This window comes from Cetorhinus maximus, chromosome 31 (genome assembly GCF_964194155.1).
Source record: "Cetorhinus maximus chromosome 31, sCetMax3.hap1.1, whole genome shotgun sequence".
Taxonomy (NCBI): domain Eukaryota; kingdom Metazoa; phylum Chordata; class Chondrichthyes; order Lamniformes; family Cetorhinidae; genus Cetorhinus; species Cetorhinus maximus.
The window spans coordinates 15,037,209-15,057,303 of record NC_135909.1 but is presented as its reverse complement, the minus strand read 5'-3'; the positions used below and the strand labels follow the sequence as shown (position 1 = coordinate 15,057,303).

The following is a 20,095-nucleotide window of genomic DNA, read 5'->3' as shown; positions in this document are numbered from 1 at the left end:
CCATTTTAACACTCCACCCTGTTCTCTTGCCAACATGTCTGTCCTTGGCTTGTTGCATTGTTCCAGTGAAGCCCAACGCAAACTGAAGGAACAGCACCTCATCTTCCGACTAGGCACTTTACAGCCCTCTGGGCTGAATATTGAATTCAACAACTTTAGATCTTAAACTCCCCCTCCCCCCATCCCCACCCCGTTTCTTTCCCCCCCCCCCACCCGCTTTTTTTTCAATAATTTATATAGATTCTTCTTTCCCCACCTATTTCCATTATTTTTAAATCTAAAACTAAAACCTTTAGTCTTTCCACCCCACCCCCACTAGAGCTGTACTTTGAATATCCTGTTTTCCATTCTTAATTAGCACTTTTCTCAGACAAAGACCACCACCTTCAACACCTCTTTGACCCTTTTGTCTCTGACATCTTTTGATTATTATCTGCTCACACCACACCCTCAATGTGTCTCTTCCCCCCCGCCCCCCACCCACCTTAAACCAATTTATATTTCTCCCTTGTTGAAACTATGCTGCAGTTCTGCTGAAGGGCCATGAGGGCTCGAAACGTTGACTGATTTCTTCTCCGCCGATGCTGCCAGACTTGCTGAGTTTTTCCAGGTAATTCTGTTTTTGTTTTGTTTTCAAAAAAGCGTTACTGTTCAAGTGGCGGGCTTTTATATCAGTAATCATTGTGTGGGGATGTTGGCGAACAGGATAATGTCAATTGCAATTTCGATACATTAAAGTCCTCTTCCCCGGCTTCCGAATCACCCGCTTAGCTTTTAGTTTGCACAGTTTTATATCGGAACAATGTGGTGTGTCCATTCTTTTTGCAATTGCTCTGTTACCCAGTATGAGAAGTAAAACAAAATCTGTCCATTAACCCCAGCCGCCTCCGTCTACACAGCCGCTGAGTTCAGTTGGTTAGACCGCAGTGTTAACAACATTATATTCATCTTTTATTATGTAAACTATAATTAACGTTTCGAGTCCGTATGACTCTTCAACAGAACTAAGGAAAAATAGAAGAGAGGTCAAATATAAACTGGTTAAAGGTGGGGGCGGGGGGGGGGGGCGGGGGACAAGTGGAGCTTGATAGAGGGCCAGTGATAGATGGAGATTGCCAAAGTGAATGGAGCCGGTTAAAGAGCCCGGCCCGGCCTGAGAGTCCCCGAGCCCGGGGTCAGTGGGAACCTGGGGAGAAGACAGATCCCAGGAAAACGAATCAGAGACAGTCATGATCCTTGTCCAGACAGCCCCTCCCCCAACAAGTTTTTGGTAAGATCAGGCTAGGGACCAATAACGTATTTTTTTACTGTGACTAAAGTGTGTGATTCATGACACTTGCTCAGTGAATAAAGCCACAGGATTCCACGGGGATATTTGTAGTACATTCAGGATTAATGTGAGGTACACGTGAAATAACAGCCAAATTGAGGTCGAATGCACAATACAAAATAAATGGCGACCAAGACAGAATCTATGGATTTCACAACAACCCACTCAGACATGAGAAAAACTGGGAGTCAATCAATCTCACTGAAACTCTGCCTCTCTCACGAGGGATTCCAGCCTTCACCTTCGAAGATCTTACTCCAACTCGGAGGGATGAAATGATTGCGAAACTTTCCGGTTTTCAGTTTGGTCTCCCGAGATTCTGTTCACTGATCTCCTGAATCTGCTCTCAAGAAGCATCTCCCCAGCACAGCTTCAGCTGCAGTGAACAGAACTCCACTGCTCCAAAGGGGAACCTTCACCCCAAAGGCCTGAAGCTTGGAGTCAGCAAACTTCCACTGCCTTCTTGGAAATTCAGGCCTTCTCTTGAGCCCTCTTCACTGTTGGCAGACCTTTTTCAATTTAACTGCGGCCTCTTCCTCTCCCTGTCTGGAAGTCTTCATTTTATAGCTCACCCTGTCCCATCTCCCTTTGGGATCTCTCCCTGCCCCTTTCCTTTTGGGATCTCTCCCTGCCCCTCTCTCTATGGGATATTTCCCTGTCCCTCTCCCTATGGGATCTCTCTGTGCCCCTCTCCCATTGGGGTCTCTCCCTGCCCTTCTAGCTTTGGGGCCTCTCCCTGGCCCTCTCCCTTTGGAACCACTCCCTGCCCCTCTCCCTACGGGATGTCTCCCTGCCCCTCTCCCTATAGGATCTCTCCCTGCCCCTCTCCCTATGGGATCTCTCCCTGCCCCTCTCCCTATGGGATCTCTCCCTGCCCCTCTCCCTATGGGATCTCTCCCTGCCCCTCTCCCTATAGGATCTCTCCCTGCCCCTCTCCCTTTGGGGCCTCCCCCTGCCCTCTCCCTTTGGGACCACACCCTGTCCCTCTCCCTAAGGGATCTCTCCCTGCTTCTCTCCCTATGGAGTCTCTCCCTGCCTCTCTCCCTTTGGGGCCTCTCCCTGCCCCACTTCCTTTGGGATCTCTCCCTGCTACTCTCCCTTTGGAATCTCATCCTGCCCCTCTCCCTATGGGACCAGTCCCTGCCTCTCTCCCTTTGCGTTCTCTCCCGGCCCCTCTCCCTATGGGATCTCTCTCTTCCCCTCCCCATTTGGGGCCTCTCCCTGCCCCTCTCCCTTTGGGGCCTCTCCCTGCCCCTCTCTCTTTGGGACACTACCTGCCCCTTTCCCTATGGGATCTCTCCCTGCTCCTCTCCCTTTGGGATCTTACCCTGCCCCTCTCCGTATGGGACCACTCCCAGCCCCTCTCACTTTGGGATCTCTCCCTGCTCCTCTCCCTATGGGATCTTACCCTGCCCCTCTCCGTATGGGACCACTCCCTGCCTCTCCCCATTTGGGGCCTCTCCCTGTCCCTCTCCCTTTGGGATCTCTCCCTGTCTTTTTTCCTATGGGATCTCTGTGTCCCTCTCCCTGTCCCTTTGATACTTCTCCCTGTCTCTCTCTCTTTGGGCCTCTCCATTTGGGGCCTCTCCCTGCCCCTCTCCCTTTAGGGCCTCTCCCGGCCCCACTCCCTACGGGATCTCTCCCTGCCCCTCTCCCCATAGGATCTCTCCCTATGGGATCTGTCCCTGCTCATCTCCCTATGGAGTCTCTCCCTGCCTCTCTCCCTCTGGGATCTCTCCCTGCGCCTCTCCCTATGGGATCTCTCCCTGCCCCACTCCCTGTGGGATATCTCCCTGTCCCTCTTCCTTTGGGGCAAGCTCCCTTTCCCCTCTCACTGTTATTTGCCTGGAACACTTTATCTCCAATGTTTTTGATGCTCCTGGCCACATGAACCGGGTTTTCGCCCCTTTGTTTTCTTTATGCACAGGGGCGCTGGGCCAGTCCTCAGCCTAAAGGACTGAAAAAGCCTCAATTGCCTCAATTGCGAGGCTTGTTGGGATTTGAAGTTCCGGACCCCTGCTCTCAACTTCAAGGTAAGTTGACTTTCACAACAAGAGAGAGAGCGAGGGAGGTAGAGAGAGAGGAAAGGAGGGGAGGGATGGTGAGAAAGAGGAGGAGAGGGAGGGAAAGAGCATGCAATAGAGGGAGGGAGGGAGAGAGGGGTAGAGGAAGGGAGGGAGGCAGTAAGAGGTGGGAGAGGGGGGTGAGAGCTGAAGGAACAGAGGAAACTGGAGGGATTGCGTGAGGGGGGAGGAACTTGAATTTCTCCAGCACATTTTGCAACCTCAAGAAGACACAAAACCTCACGACCAATGGCAGGAGGGGGTGGGGTGGGAAGGGGCCGTGGCTTTTTAAGTGAGGTTTTTGTTTGAATGCACACAGAAAGATCCCACAGACTGCAACCTGATCAATGACTGAATAACCTGTTTGAGAGATTCTGTTTGAGGGACTAATATTGACCCCAGGACTCTGGGTAAAACTCCTCTTCTCTTGTTGTCAATAGTTTGGCTGGATTGTTCACATCCCTCTGAGAGGGGAAGATAGGGTCTTGGTTTCTAATGTGCTTTATTGCTGGATATTGTCATATATCCTTACTCCCCATCTGTGGGGTATTAGAGGATATTGTGTTACATATTTTGCCTCTTCTAGAAGCTCAAGGAGTTGGGAACACTGAAAAACTCCAGGTTCTATCTTTACTAAATCACCTGACTGTGATGATAAAACATAATTTCTTCCAGCCAGTGGATATGTGATATAGGCACCAATAATACTAACACACCACAGCAGATGTCTGATTTCTTCACGTGTGAATCCGACTGATACAGTTGTCATCATTAATTCCTGTTGGTCTCTGGCAGCTCATCATATCCAATCCTTAATCTAAAGGTAACACTGGGAATGGAAATTCCTGCTACACTCTCTCTCCCTGCCATGATAAAAAAGTCCAACTTTTTCAACGACGAACGTCTAACTCTGAAACCCAGGAACACTCCTCCAATGAGCAATCTAGTTCTGTCTCTCCTTACAGAGTACACTGTCTGCCGGCTTTATTCTCTGCTGTGAGCTACGGCTCAGTCAAAAGGTCTCTTGCTTTTACATAGCAGGAGGTTGTGTGTTAAAAACCTGAGCAGTAAGGCAGTCTGACTCTCCAGTGCAGTACTGCGGGAATTCTTTACTATTAGGGGTGCCAGCTTTTAGATGACATGACAAATTAAGGTGCCATCTGCCTCCTCAGGTAACAGATACCATGCACTATTTTGGAGAGGGGCGGGGGAGTTATTCCAGGGAGCCAGAGCCAACATTTGTCCCTCAGTTAACATCACTTCAAAACAAATTACTTTGTATTTATCACATTGCAGCTCCTTGAAGTTGGCTGTGGGCAAATCCTTTAACAAAATTATTCAAAAACATGGCGATTGAAATCCTGTGAGAAAAAGGCAAGTTATTATTGAGAACTCGGTTGAGAGAGATTCATTAGGCAGCAGAAAATCGGGTGAAGAATTTCTGTAAAACGACACTAGAGACAAGTCAACACGAAAGCTGGATCAACCCTTCCAAAGGTCAATGAGTAAAAGATGAGAGCTCCGAGCACCATCAGCTCATCACCCAGAGACACTCACAGGAGAATTTACTCTCCTGTCTTAGGCAGTACCTCGTGACTGAGAATGACTCTCTTCCACTCTGGGGTGTGGTTTCTGAGGAGACTAAAAAGTCCAATGCTGGCTCTGCACACTCTGCACAGGTTGGGGCAGGTAGTGTTTGAGGAGGCGGGTGGGTGGGATGCTTGGATGTTGCTCCGCTCCTTCCGCTGTTTGCACTTGGCCTCCACCTGGGCCTGTCGGAGATGTTCCAAATGGTTGGCACCTTCGCGGATGCTTCTTCTCCAGTTTGGGCGCCTCGAGCAAGAGATTCCCACAAATTGGTGGGGATGTTGCATTTTATCAGGGAGGTTTTGAGGACGTCCCTGAAACGTTTCCTCTACCCTCCTGGTAACCGCTTGCGATGACATACCTCGGAGTAGAGAGCTTGTTTTGGGGGTTTTGTGTCAGGAATGCGGATAATGTGTACCGGCCAACTTGGCTGATTAACCATAACCAGTGCCTCGATACTGGGGATGTTGGTCTGAGAGGAGACACTGATATTGGGGCACCTCTCCTGCCATTGAATTTGCAGGATTTTGTGGAGGCGCCGCTGGTGATATTTCTCCAGGGATTTAAGGTGTCTGCTGTACGATGTCCATGTCTCTGACGCATACAGGAGGGCAGGTAGCACTGCAGCGCTGTAGACCAGGAGCTGGGGGCCGGGTTTGAGGTCCTTGACCTCAAATATTCCTTTAAACAGTCGGCCGAATGCTGTGCTGGCAAACTGGAGGCAATGTTTGGTTTCATTATGGATATCTTCCCTCACTGAGAGGAGGCCCCCAAGGTGTGAGAAATGATCCACATTGTCCAATGGTTCGCCATGGATCTTGACAGTCGGGAGGCAGCGTTTGCATCGGGAGCAGGCTGGTAGAGGACCTTTAACTTTCGGGACCTTAGCCCAAGTCTTATTATTTCATACACCTCCTTGAACGTGTTAGTGATAGTTTGGATATCGGCCTGTGAGTGTGCGCATACACAAGCATCATCAGCGGACTGCAGCTCATTCACTGGGGTTGGGGTGATCTCGGTTCCGAAATGGAGGTGACGCAGGTTGAGTAGTTTCCCACTCGTCCTATAGAGTAGCCCCACTCCGGTGCGCAGCTTCATGGAGGTGGGTGAAAGACATTGGGGTCTTTAATAAGCGGGTATTTTCTGCATTTTATGGGAATCACAAAACAGCCTTGATTCTCGCACTGGAAGGAGAATTTTTAAACAATTTAACCTCCAGATAGTCTTCAGGCTGCCATGTTGACACTCCTAGGCTGATAGAATGGCGTCTGGTACATCTGTTTATCTATGTGAGCACTTAGAAAGGGACAGGATATGACCCTCAGCAAGATGTAAACTAAAAAGCTGACCTTGAGCAGGGTGATGCACGGGGTGGGGTGAGGTGGGGATGGGGTGGGGTGTTATCCATCCTAACGTTTTGATTACCTGTCCTGTATCCATTGGTCAAAATAGTTAGATAGACGATGGACAAGTGGTAAGCTACTAGCCCCCCATAAACAGTGCTGGTGAGGTGCTGATTGGGTTGCTGCCTTCTTCAGATGGAAGATGGACCAGAGGAGGAGGAGGAAGATGGAGATATCGAGGGAAGAGTTCCCTAACACTTTGACTAGAGGGCAGAATGCTGCTATCACAGGCTATTACAGATCTTTTTCTGTCCAATTAGTTAACATATCATACCTAAACAGTTCCTTCTTAATATACTTAATAAACTATCTTAAAATTACTTCTGACTAGTTGACTGTCTATTCTTGTATCTGTGGCCCCCGAACCCACAAAATCTTACATGGGTTGGAGGTGTTGCAGCGAGGAAGGTGGAAAACAGCATTGGTGCGATGACACAGACTTGCTTGACCCCAGTTTTCCCTAGTGTGGGTCTGCAGCAGATCCCTTGGTAAGGATCACGGTCTCCATGTCATCCTGCAGCAGGTGGAGGATGGTGACTAATTTCTGTGGGCAGCCAAATTTGAGGAGGATGCTCCACAGCCCCTCCCGGTTGATAGAGTGGAAGGCCTTTATGGGGTCAAAGAAGGACATGAATAGAGGTTGCTGCTGCTCTCTGCATTTCCTTGGTCTTGTCTTCCTGTGAAGATCATTTCCACTGTGCCGCTTGATGGACAAGTTCTGCATTGTGACTCTGGTAGGAGTTATTCAGGCATGGAGAGAGGGCAATTGAGGAGGACTCTTGCAGCGACCTTCCCTGTGGCAGAGAGCAGAGATACCCCTCTATAGTTACCACAGTCAGTCTGGTCTCCTTTTTTGGAGGTGGTCACAATTGCGGCATCTCAGAGATCCCCTGACATGCTCTCCTCCCTCCAGATGAGGGAGATGTGGTCATGTATTTGTTTTAAGAGTATTTCTCCACCGTATTTCACTGCTTTGGTGGGGTTCCATCTGCGCCGCTGGCCTTGATGGTTCTTAGCTGTCGGATGGCCTTTCCAACCTCATGTCGGGCTGGGATTGTGCTGAGCTGGTGGTGGGTAGCATGTCGTGGAATGTGGTCGTGGGCACTCATGTCGAGGACTGAGTCTCAGTTGAGGGGAGCCTGGACATGTTCCTTCCAGCGAGTGCTACTTCCACTGGGCTTAATAAGCACCACTACATTCTGAGTTCTCAGTGGGGTAGGTCCTTTTGTGCTTGAGCTGTAAATGGTCTTGGCTGCACTGAAGAATCCTCACATGCCTGACTGCTGGTGAGTTGTTGTATTTCCTGAGCTCTTTCCACCCAACATATGTTCTTCAGTTCATGGCGTTTTTTATGAAAGCTCAGCCTTCATTGGTCTGTAGACCTGCTTTTTAGAAGGGCCGAATGGCCTACACCTGCTCTTATTTTCTATGTTTCTATGGAAAGAGCATCACCTCATATCGCAGCATATCCGACATCCAAGCATAAAACTGTGTGTGTGAGTCACATCCCGAACACGGCTACTTTGATACCAGGTGTGTGTCTGAATACAGTAAATGGAACCACCTCACGATAAACCGCTCAATGTTTGGCGGGGGAGTTTCAGGGAGTGATGTGTGTGATTCCCTCATTTATGAATTTGTTATAGGTCCGGAAAAGGCAGAGATTCGAAAAGTTTACAGAGAAATCAACTAACTACGTCTTTTTGTCTGGCGCTCACTCCCAAATTACGGCAAACTCACGGAATCATAAAGAGCCCAGACATGGATAATCAATGATAATCACAGCCAGAGAGACCTGCAATAACCCTCAGTGCAGGAAAGGCAACACATTGTCCTTTGGTCCAAAAGCAAAATACTGCAGATGCTGGAAATCAGATACAAAGTCAGAAAACACTGGAAATATTCAGCAGATCTGACAGCATCTGTGGGGAGAGAAACAGATTCACGTTTCAGGTCGTTCTGGTGAAAGGTTGCTGTCTGAAATGTAAATTATTCCTCGTTTCACAGATACTGCCAGATCTGCGAATTATTTCCAGTATTTCCATGTGCTCAACTGAGCATCATTAGTCTTAAAAACAAAAAGCTAAAAGCTACTGCGGATGCTGGAAATCCAAAACAAAAACAGAATTACCTGGAAAAACTCAGCAGGTCTGGCAGCATCGGCGGAGAAGAAATCAGTTAACTGGTTTAGCTGATAAAGCACTTGCCTTGTGGAGAGGAGCTCCTGGGTTCATCATCCCAGCAGCGCCTTATTTCGTTGAAACTGATCTGTGCGATTACGCACTTCCGTCATAACAGGGCGAAATCTGTCTTTGTTCTAGAATTGTAGTTTAAAATAGTCTCTCCCTGTATCGTTGAACAGCTGCAAAGATTTTAACACAAGAACAGAGTTTCGTTTCTGCGACTGAGGAAGACATTTGGGGGAAGAGGCCACTCACACTGAGAGACTCTTGATACCTGAAGAGATGGGCACAATTCTATTTCACAATTGAACACTGACATCGAGATTTTGGAAGACCAAGTGAAAAAATCACTGGGTCAGTGACAGAATTCAAACATCATCCCGGGGAATAAGAGGAAGAGAGATTAAAACAGGTGACTGGAGAACTACTGGAAAAAACGACTAAATCCTGTTTTCCAGGAACTCCTGAAGTTTGGATCCGTCATTAAAGTATTTATGACTGAATCTTGGCTCTGTGGCTTAGTTGGTTAAAGCGCCTGTCTAGTAAACAGGAGATCCTGGGTTCAAATCCCAGCGGAGCCTTATTTAATTCCCAAGCTTTTGAGCTGACCTGTGCAAAATATGGCTTGGTTCGGGTGAGTACTTCCGAATTGCTGGTTCAAATTGTCCATCTTTGTGCCATAGATTATCTTCTACTCTTTCAATGCAAAGAGAGTTTTGTTTCTTTGACTAAAGAAGAGATTTGTGGAAATTGGCCACTCACACTGAGAAACTCCCTCGTGCGTTTCTACTGGAAGAGATGGGCGCTTTTCTATTTAATAGTAGAGGCTCAGGACACTGACATCGAGATTTTGGAAGAACAAGAGAACAGAACAAGAAAAAAAATCACTGGGTCAGCGAGAGGATTCAAACTTCATAAGAGGAAGAGATAAAAACAGGTGACTGCATGAACGCTGCAACAATCAGTTGCTAAATCCTGTTTTCCGAGAACTCACTGAAGATGTGTGTTTAAACTGTTTCCCACTCCGTTTAAAATGCTGAATATTCTGAGCTAACATCGGGGCAGACATTTGGTTTAACTTTATTCGTGAATAAAAATGTCAATTGTTTACATGTTGTTAACGTGACAGCACGTAAACGTTTCAAGGAATTCTCCTCACAACCTGCTTCACCGAAAGAGATTATCATTTATCTTAAATAGCCTTTCACAAAGGGGGATATTAGGTATAACTCCACGAAAAACCCAAGGGGTTTATGACTGATTCACTACAAATAATCAGGAATTTCAAAGTGCCTCAATCAGCCACAATTTCTTCAAAAGAAACCGCTGGCGACATTCATCTCACTGAAGCAGAGTGTGACCGTGTTGTATCTGTCAGTGTGGAGGGGACGAGTCTGGGTTGGGTAGCCATGTTCAGTGTTTGTGAGAGTGGGGTCTGGGTGAGCAGCTGGTGAGTGCGACAGGGCCAGTGCTGGATGCAGGAAGCTCCCGTCAGTGTGGGTGGGTCTGATGGGGCTGAGTGATTGACAACTGGCGGTTAGAACCATAGAACACTACAGCACAGAAAACAGGCCATTCGGCCCTTCTAGTCTGTGCCGAAATATTATTCCGCTAGTCCCATTGACCTGCACCTAGTCCATAACCCTCCAGACCTTTCCCATCCATGTATCTATCCAATTTATTCTGAAAACTTAAGAGTGAGCCCGCATTTACCACGTCAGATGGTAGCTCGTTCCACACTCTCACCACCCTCTGAGTGAAGAAGTTCCCCCTAATCCTTTCCCCTTTCAACACTGTTGGTGTTTCCATAAATGAAGGAAATTCTCTCCAACATTTTATTTTCTTCATTTGACTATAAACAACTTGAACAAAAGTGAAACAGTGTAGGAACATTTTTGCTCTGTATAAAAGGGGGGTGATTTCAGCTGCTATTGTCCAGTGGTTAAAGCTTTCATCTATAAATCCATGGGATTTTTCCACTTTGACTTGAGTCCTGCTCCCTGAGGATGTTCAGTATTTTGAATTCTGTTTTATCTTGAATCCTCTATTTCCACAGAATGCTGGCACTGAAATTGCTTATACTTCCTGCCATTGTTATCTATGAAGCAGGTATTGTCTGCATGGTCTAATGGAGATATGCTTAGAGGGCTGGGCCAGAGGGTTTCTTTCAGGTTTTATGCCTTTTGGTCCATTAGCAGCAACCGGATGTCTGCAGAGGAACTAGGAATGCCGAGTACCTCTTTCTCAGGATGGACTTAATCAAGGGACAGAATGTTGGCTGAAGGGAGGATAATGGTCTGGGGATTTGGGCTGCCATTCCAGAACATTTGGGGAATAGCACAAGGCGGTGTCGCAATGTGACAATGGCGGTATGCAACCTTGGGATATTATCCTTTCTTTATTCATTCTTGGGATGTGGGTGTCGCGAGCTAAGCCAGCATTTATTGTCAATCCTTAATTGCCCTTGAGAAGGTGGTGGTGATCTGCCTTCTTGAACCACTGCTGTCCCTCTGGTGTAGGTACACCCAAAGTGCTGTTAGGGAGTGAGTTCCAGGATTTTGACCTAGTGACATTGAAGGAACAGCGATATATTTCCAAGTCAGGATGGTGAGAGGCCTGGAGGGGAACTTCCAGTTGATGGTGTCCCATGCACCTACTGCCCTTGTCCTTCTAGGTGTTAATGGTTGTGGGTTGAAAGGTGCTGCCTAAGGAGCCTTGGTGAATTTCTGCAGTGCACCTTGTCGATGGTACGTACTGCTGCCACTGTTCAACAGTGGTGGAGGGAATGAATGTTTGTGGAATGAGTGCCAATCAAGCGGGCTGCTTTATACTGGATGGTGCCAAGTTTCTTGGGAGTTGCTGGAGCTATACTCGTCCAGGCAAGTGCAGAATATTCCTTCACACTCCTGACTTGTGCCTTGTAGATGGCTTTGGGGAGTTTGACACAAAAATTGGCCCTGTAGTTGATAGTGGAAAGGATAGCTTTTGTCTCCAGAATTATATCAATGGTTTGGTTGAGTGGACGGAAAAATGGCAGATGGAATTCAATCCAGAGAAGTGTGAAGTAATGCATTTGGGGAAGGCAAACAAAGCTAGGGAACTACACAATAAATAGGTTATTGGGAGGGGTAGAGGGAGTTAGATACCTTGTGCATATCCACAGGTTCCTGAAGGTGGCAGGACAGGTGGATGAGGTGGTAAAGAAAGCATATGGAATGCTTTCCTTTATTGGACAAGGTTTAGAACACAAAAGCAGGGATGTAATGATGGAACTGTATAAAACACTGGTTCAGCCACAGCTGGAATTTTGTGCACAGGTCTCGTCACCACATTACAGGGAGGACATTATTGCCCTGGGAAGAGTACAGAGGAGATTTACAAGAATATTGCCAGGACTTGAAAATTGCATCTATGGGGTAAGATAGGATAGCCTGGGGTTGTTTTTCTTAGAACTAAGGAGGCTGATGGTGACCTGACTGAAGTGTACAAGACTATGAGGGGCCGAGATAGAGAAGGCAGGGATGTCCTTTTTCCCTGAGCACAGTGGTCAATTACCAGAGGGCACAGGTTTAAGGTGATTGGTAGAAGTGGACATGAGGCAAAACATCTTCACCCACAGGGTGGTGGGTGTTTGTAATTCGATGCCTCGTTTGGTGGTGGAGGCAGAAACCCTCAACTCATTTTAAAGGCACCTGGATCTGCACCTAAAGCACTGGAACCTGCAAGGATATGGACCGGGTGCTGGAAGGTGGGATTTTAATGAGCAGGTTTTTAATTGTTTTTTCTTTTTTGGTCAGCACAGACACATTGGGCTGAATGGCCTCTTTCTATGCTGTACCTTACATGTGGTTCTATTTCAGTCCTGATATTCTGTTAACCAATCTATGCTGGTTGTAATTTATCAACCCATGTTCTACCAAGTGACAATGAATCTTGTCCCAGATTATTGCCTCTCAACATTTCCCCACCAAGATCATTAGATTAACTGGTCTATGGTTACTGGGTTTATCCCTATACATTATAAACACAGATGTAACATTAGCAACCTGCAGTTCACTGGCTTCACTCCCATGTCCAAGGAGAATTGAAAGATTGTGGATCAAGTCCCTGCTATTTCCTCCCTTCCTTCCCTCAGTAATCCAGAATGTATTCCATCTGAATTGGGTGAATTTTCTACTGTAAGGGTTGCCAACCTTGTAATTGCTTCCTCTTTATCTATTTTCATCCTATCCAAATTCTCCACCAGCTCCTCCATCACTGTGACATTAGCAGCATTCGCTTGTTATGTGAGAGCAGATGTATGTTCTCATTTAGTACCTCAGCTATGCCCTCTGCCTCCATAGGATCTCCAAATCAGCCACTCTTTCAGTGACTCTCCATTTGTTGGTAAAGGTCTGGAGTGTTTTTGCTTGCGTTAACTGCTGATCTTTTCTCATAGACTCCCTCTGCTGATCTAATTTCCTTTTCCAGCTCTTCTCTGTACTTTCTGTATTCTGCTTGGTTTTCCAATGTATTATGGATCTGACATTTATCATCAGCCTGATTTGGAGTTCCCACTGAGCACAGGATATGTAGGCAAAAGCTCTCAGCTGTCCCAACATTTCACTGATATGAGTTGTCTGTTTAACTAAACTTCTCGTCATTTAGAGTGTTCCACCCCTTCCCTTTTGTACTTCTGCTGTTGTCACTTAGTTTAAATTACACAGTAGCTCCTTCCCCGCCTGCACCTAATCCCCACACTCAACAAATCCACATTTTAAACTCTTCACTCTGCAATTCATTTTCTCTATTTGAGCTCGCAGGCCACTCGAGTTCTTGTTTGTAATTTAATTGTTCCAATTTCTTTATTCACAATTCAGGTTTGTTTTTAAATTAACAATTAATTTGCCCTGTTATTTTAATTTATTTGATGTCAATGTCTGAACAAACTGGATGTTCAAAAAACAAATCTAGAAATGATTTCTTGTTCTGCAATGATGGTCTACTCCATTCAGTTCAGTAAATCCTAATCAATAAATTCCAAACAGAATGCTGTATCTCTACTTGATGAACTGATGATGCACTGAGCTCTCAGCTTTTACTCATTGACCTTCACAGGAGTTGATCCAGTTTCGATGTTGACCTGTTCGCTGTTGTCGATTTACCTGGATTCTTCACCTGATTTCTCTGCTGTCCAATGAAGCTCTCTGAGCGGAGTTTTCAATAATAACTTGACTTTTCCTCACAGGATTTCAATCTCCAAGGTTTTTGAATGATTTTCTGAATACACGTCTCCCGAGTTCTCCTCGTGGTTAAGCAGAAAGTTTAACTGATGTGTTTTCAAGCAGCCGACAGCTTTACTTGAAAAGTCATTGTGACAGGATGTTGGGGTTTGAACCCAGTCACAAATCTGGTGGTGATGCCTTGTGGGTTTTTTTTTATTCGTTCCTGGAATGTGGGCATCGCTGGCTAGGGCAGCACTAATTGTCCAACCCCTTGTTCAGAGGGCACTGTTTTTTAAAAGAGTAAACCACGTTTCTGTGGGTCTGAAATCACATGTAGGCCAGACCAGGTGAGGACAGCAGATTTCCTTCCCTAAAGAACATTCGTTTTTATGACAATCGGCAATAGTTTCATTGGTTCAATGGCTTTAATTCCAGATATTTATTGAATTTAAATTCTACCATTTGCTATGGTGGGATTCGAACCCCAGTCCCGAGAACATTACCCTGGGTCTCTGGAATACCAGTCCAGTGACAATACCACTATGCCACCGTCTCCCCTGCAGCTCCAGCTCTCACGTGATATGCCAGGGGATGACCTCATAATTGCCCCAGTCATGTAGCTGTGGATTGGGCGATTTCTTAAACATGTTCATTGGGGCTGACTTAGTCGTACTTGGCTTTGAAACAGACAGGTATGTCTTCTGCTTTATCTGACCTTGTATACTCCTAGATAACCAGGGGGCTCTAGATTTGGCAGTATTGTCCTTTTTCTTTGTGGGGACATGTATACATCGTTCCCGTAGAATCCTGCTTTTGAATGCCTCCCACTGGTCTGTCACACTGATTCCCTTCAAGTAGCTGCAACCAGTCCACTTTGGCCAGGTCAACTCTTAGCTTCATAAAATTTGTCTTCTCCAATTTAGAACTTTCACTCCTGTTCTATCATTATCTTTTCCATAATTATATTAAATCCCACTGTATTGTTGTCACTATCTCCAAAATGATCACCCACTGCACCTTCATCCACTTGGCCAGCTTCATTTCCTGAGACTAAATCTAGAATTTCACTCCCTCTCATCGGGCTTATGTGCTGGCCAAAAAAGTTCCCCTGAATGCAGTTCAAGAATTCTGTGCCTATTACACTGTTCGTACCCCAGTTGATATTAGGGTAATTGAAGTACCAAACTATTTTCCCCCCAATGTTTTTGTACTCAGAAATTTGCATCCACATTTACTCTTCTATCTCCCTCTCACTGTTTGGGGTTCTCTCGTACACTCTGAGTAGTGTGGCTGCTGTCTTTTTATTTCTGAACTCAAACTATCTCGCCGCATTTGATGAACCATTTGATATATCATCCCTCCTCACAGCTGTAATTGATTCTTTGACAAATAATGCTGCACCCCCACTTTTTCAGCCCCCTCTATATCCTGCCTGAAAACCCTTTATCCAGGGATGTTGAGCTGGCATTTTTGCACCTCTTTAACCCAAGTTTCCGTCATAGCAATATCATCATGCTACCACGTGTCCATCTGTGCCCTCAGCTCATCGGCTTTCTTTGCTTTACTCCTTGCATTGAAATAAATACCTTTTAACTTTGCCAAATTCCTGTGTTTAAACATTTTAACCTTTGCTTTTTCTGTCTTTCAGAGTCACCCGCTAATTTTCTGTCTCCCGCTCCCTGCTCTGAATTTGTCCGATCTGAATCCGCCCTCAGGTTCCCATCCCCCTGCCAATCTAGTTTAAATCCTCTCCAAAAATATTTGATACATTTCTTGGCAAAGTTTCAGAGTAGGGTAGTAAGGTTAATGATATGTTTCCGCTCTTCCAAAGGCGTTTGAAAAACTCCCACATAATAGTCTTGTCAGTAAATTCAAGCAAATGGGATTAAAGGACAGAGGCAGCATGGATACAAAATTGAATAAGGGACAGAAAGGATAAAGTGGTGGCGAGCGGTTGTTTTTCAGAGTGGGGTGGGGTGGGGTTGAGACAGATCTGATGCTCTGTCAGGTCAGCCGGCTGTTCTATTCCCATTCCCTGAAATTTTATTTTAAATTTTAATAACTTCCAGCCTATATCCAAGTTTGCTGATGGCACTAGGTTAGGTGACATGGTTAGTAGTGTAGGAGGGAGCAGCAAGTTTCAAAGGCTCATTGACAGATTCAGTGAGTAAACAAAACTGTGGCCGATGGTGGTCAACATGCGGAATTGTGAGGTCACCCATCTTGGAGCAAAGAAAGATCAGAGAATTTCCTAAACAGTCAGAAACTTGGGACTGTGGACGAGCCTGAGCGAGGCTGGACAATGGTTAAAAAGCAGCGGCAGAACAGCAGCGAGAGAGAGAAGGAGAGAAGAGAAGAGTGACAGCGACGACGGTGCTGGGTGGATAAAGAGCTGTGAGGGAGGGGTTGGAGCAAACCGGCCATGTTTATAATAAATAGTCAAAGCATGATATCAGGGGAAAGAAGGGAGCTGGTTGGTTTGTGCAGATTTCTCTAAATTAGGGCTTTGATTTAAACTAGGAGCTGGAAAATTAAACATTTCAATCAGGGTAAGTACAACAGTAAGTATAAGTGCAATAAGAGTATTAGTGCAGAGCAGGTCAAGAGGCAAAACATAAAATTAATAATTTAAACAAGGTACAAACTGGATTCTAAAAGAGGGATTAGAGGTTTGTTTTCGATCATGGATGGGCAGCTGAGACCTGTTGTTTGCAGTTCCTGCCCCATGTGGGAGCCTCAGGACACTTCATGTGACTTGGGGGCCACATGTGCAGGAAGTGTCTCCAGCTGCTTGAGCTCGAGTTCAGGGTTTCCGTGCTTGAGGGGCAGCTGGAGTGACTGCAGAGAATCAGGGAGGATGACAGCTTCCTGGATCGTACGTTACAGGAAGGGAACACACAAAAAGGAAAGAGAGTGTTCAAGATGGTAGATGAGTGGCAATCCGGAAGAGTAGGAAGAGGCAAGAAATGAAGGAGTGTTCGGGGTGTGTGCCACTGTCAAACTGGTACTCAGCATTGGAGACTGCTGGGAATGGTGACACCCTGAAGGAGTGCAGTCCAGACCATGGCATCAATGGGCAAGAAACTGCACAGGGTAGAACAGCAAAGAGTAGAAATGCAGTCATTATTGGAGATTTCATAGTCAGGGGGACAGACAGGCATTTCTGTAACCTTCACCGTGAGTCCCAGATGGTGTGTTGTCTCCTTGGTACCAGGGTAAAGGACATCACGGGGAGGGTACAGAATATTCTGCAGGGGGAAGGGAGCGAGCCAAAGGTTGTGGTACACGTCAGTATTAACGACACAGGGAGGACAGGTATTGAGGTCCCTCCGTCAGAATTGCAGCAGCAAGGGAGGTAGTTAAAAAGTGGGACCTCGAAGGGAGTAATCTCTGAATTACTGCCAGTGCCACGTGCTGGTGAGAACAGAAATGTGAAGATAAGGAACATCAAACGTGGCTTGAGGCCAATGCAGGGGGGAAGGATTCAGATTCTTGGGACACTGGGACCAGTTCTGGGACAGAAGGCACCTATTCAAATGGAAGAGGTTGCACCTTAACAAGACTGGGACCAATGTCCTCATGGGGAGGGTCTCTCATATGGTTGGGGAGGGTTTGAACTAAACTGGCAGGAGACTGGGCGCCAGTATACGTAAGTGGAAAAGAGGAATGGCTAGAGAAGAAAGTAGGACCATATAAGATAGGAGTAGATGAAGAAGGAATCTAAGAGGAATACAGAATACAGAAAGGGAGGGGAACCAAAGCCAGGGCTCCATGAATGATGAGGAAAATAGAAAATATAATGAAGCAATGAAGCATGATGCATGTCAGATGAATTCTTCAACTGTGAACCAGGTCACTGTTATTGGACGAGAGTGTGGAATTAACTCTATATACGCCCGTCTCTGTTACTTTGTCTGAGAGTGAATTCATTCTCTATGCTTTAGTATTTTAGTGTGGCATTAACACTCTGTAAATCTGTTACTGTATGAGTGTGGAATTCACTCTCTGTCAATCTATAATAAGGTGAATGTAATTAACTCTCTGTCCGTCAGTCTCTGTTACTCTATGGAAGTGGGTCACTTTCAAGTTATCAAACTGCAGCTAGTAGAGAGTCACAGGGATCAGTGCTGGGTTCTCAGCTATTTACAATCTATATTAATAACTCAGATGAATGGAGGGAGCATCACCAAATTTTCAGACAATATATAGATAGGTGGGAAAGCAGGTTGTGAGAGGGACACAAAGAGTCTGCAAGAGGATATAGAAAGGTTAAATCAGTGGGCAAACATTTGGCAGATGGAATACAATGTGGAAAAATTTGATGGGAAGAAGAGAAAAACAAAACATTATTCAAATGATATATATGAATGACCTAGATTGTGGTGTGCAGGGTATGATCTCAAAATTTGCAGGTGATACAAAGATTGGAAATAGTGTCAATTGCGATCGGGATAGTCTTGAGCTTCAAAAGGACATAGAGATGTTGGTGAAAGCAAAAAACTGCGGATGCTGGAAATCCAAAACAAAAACACCTGGAAAAACTCAGCAAGTCTAGCAGCATCTGTGGAGAGGAACACAGTTAACGTTTCGAGTCCGAATGACCCTTCAACAGAACTAAGTAACAATAGAAGAGAGGTGAAATATAAGCTGGTTTAAGGGGGGTTGGATAGAGGGCCAGTGATAGGTGGAGATAACCAAAAGATGTCACAGACAAAAGAACAAAGAGTTGTTGAAGGTGGGGATATTATCTAAGGAATGTGCTAATTAAGGGTAGAAGACAGGACAAGCAAAGTACGGATAGCCCTAGTGGGGGTGGGGTGGGGTGAAGGAATCAAAAAAGGCTAAAAGGTAGAGATAAAACAATGGATGGAAATACATTTAAAAATAATGGAAATAGGTGGGAAAAGAAAAATCTATATAAATTATTGGAAAAAAAAGGGGGGGGGGGATTGGAAAGGGGGTGGGGATAGAGGAGAGAGTTCATGATCCAAAATTGTTGAACTCAATATTCAGTCAGGAAGGCTGTAAAGTGCCTAGTCGGAAGATGAGGTGCTGTTCCCCCAGTTTGCGTTGAGCTTCACTGGAACAATGCAGCAGGCCAAGTACGGACATGTGGGCATGAGAACAGGGTGGAGTGTTGAAATGGCAAGCGACAGGGAGGTCTGGGTAATGCTTGTGGACAAACCGAAGGTATTCTGCAAAGCGATCACCCAGTCTGCGTTTGGTCTGTCCAATGTAGAGGAAACCGCAGTGGGAGTAACGAATGCAGTGGAGTAAATTGAGGGAAGTGCAAGTGAAATGCTGCTTCACTTGAAAGGAGTGTTTGGGCCTTTGGACGGTGAGGAGAGGGGAAGTAAAGGGACAGGTGTTGCACCTTCTGCGGTTGCATGGGAAGGTGCCGTGGGAGGGGGTTGAGCTGTAGGGGGTGATGGAGGAGTGGACCAGGGTGTCCCGGAGGGAACGACCCCTGCGGAATGCCGCCAGGGGGGGTGAAGGGACGATGTGTTTGGTGGTGGCATCATGCTGGAGTTGGCGGAAATGGCAGAGGATGATCCTTTGAATGCGGAGGCTGGTGGGGTGATAAGTGAGGACAAGGGGTACCCTATCATGGTTCTGGGAGGGAGAGGAAGGTGTGAGGGCGGATGCGCGGGAGATGGGCCGGACACGGTTGAGGGCCCTGTCAACCACCGTGGGTGGAAAACCTCGGTTAAGGAAAAAGGAAGTCATGTCAGAGGAACTGTTTTTGAATGTGGCATCATCAGAACAGATACGACGGAGGCGAAGGAACTGAGAGAATGGGATGGAGTCCTTACAGGAAGCGGGGTGTGAGGAGCTGTAGTCGAGGTAGCTGTGGGAGTCGGTAGGCTTGACATGGATATTGGTGGACAGTCTATCACCAGAAGTTGAGACAGAGAGGACAAGGAAGGGAAGGGAAGTGTCAGAGATGGACCATGTGAAAATGATGCAGTGGTGGAAATTGGAAGCAAAATTAATAAATTTTTCCAGGTCCAGACGAGAGCATGAAGCAGCACCAAAGTAATCATCGATGTACTGGAGAAAGAGTTGTGGGAGGGGGCCGGAGTAGGACTGGAACAAGGAATGTTCCACATACCCCATAAAGAGACAGGCATAGCTGGGGCCCATGCGGGTACCCATAGCCACACCTTTTATTTGGAGGAAGTGAGAGGAGTTTAAGGAGAAATTGTTCAGTGTGAGAACAAGTTCAGCCAGACGGAGGAGAGTAGTGGTGGATGGGGATTGTTCGGGCCTCTGTTCGAGGAAGAAGTGGAGAACCATCAGACCATCCTGTTGTGGGATGGAGTTG

General features: G+C 46.3%; 1 protein-coding gene and 1 non-coding gene across 4 annotated transcripts in view; one reads left to right on the top strand and one right to left on the bottom strand.

Moving 5' to 3' along the window:
- The window catches only part of LOC144670298 (uncharacterized), a 940,207-nt gene that overhangs the window by 910,768 nt on the left and 9,344 nt on the right, over positions 1-20,095 (bottom strand). For 2 of the 3 annotated variants that reach the window (XR_013573841.1, XM_078532787.1), the window contains exon 2: positions 4,106-4,210. The gene's annotated coding sequence lies outside the window, so the exon portion shown is untranslated. Of the gene's footprint in view, positions 1-4,105; positions 4,240-20,095 lie in introns of those variants that run through there. The other variant, XM_078532788.1, reaches the window with a different exon arrangement.
- trnat-agu (transfer RNA threonine (anticodon AGU)) lies at positions 9,074-9,147 on the top strand. The gene has a single exon. It is a non-coding gene; the product is annotated as a tRNA-Thr (tRNA).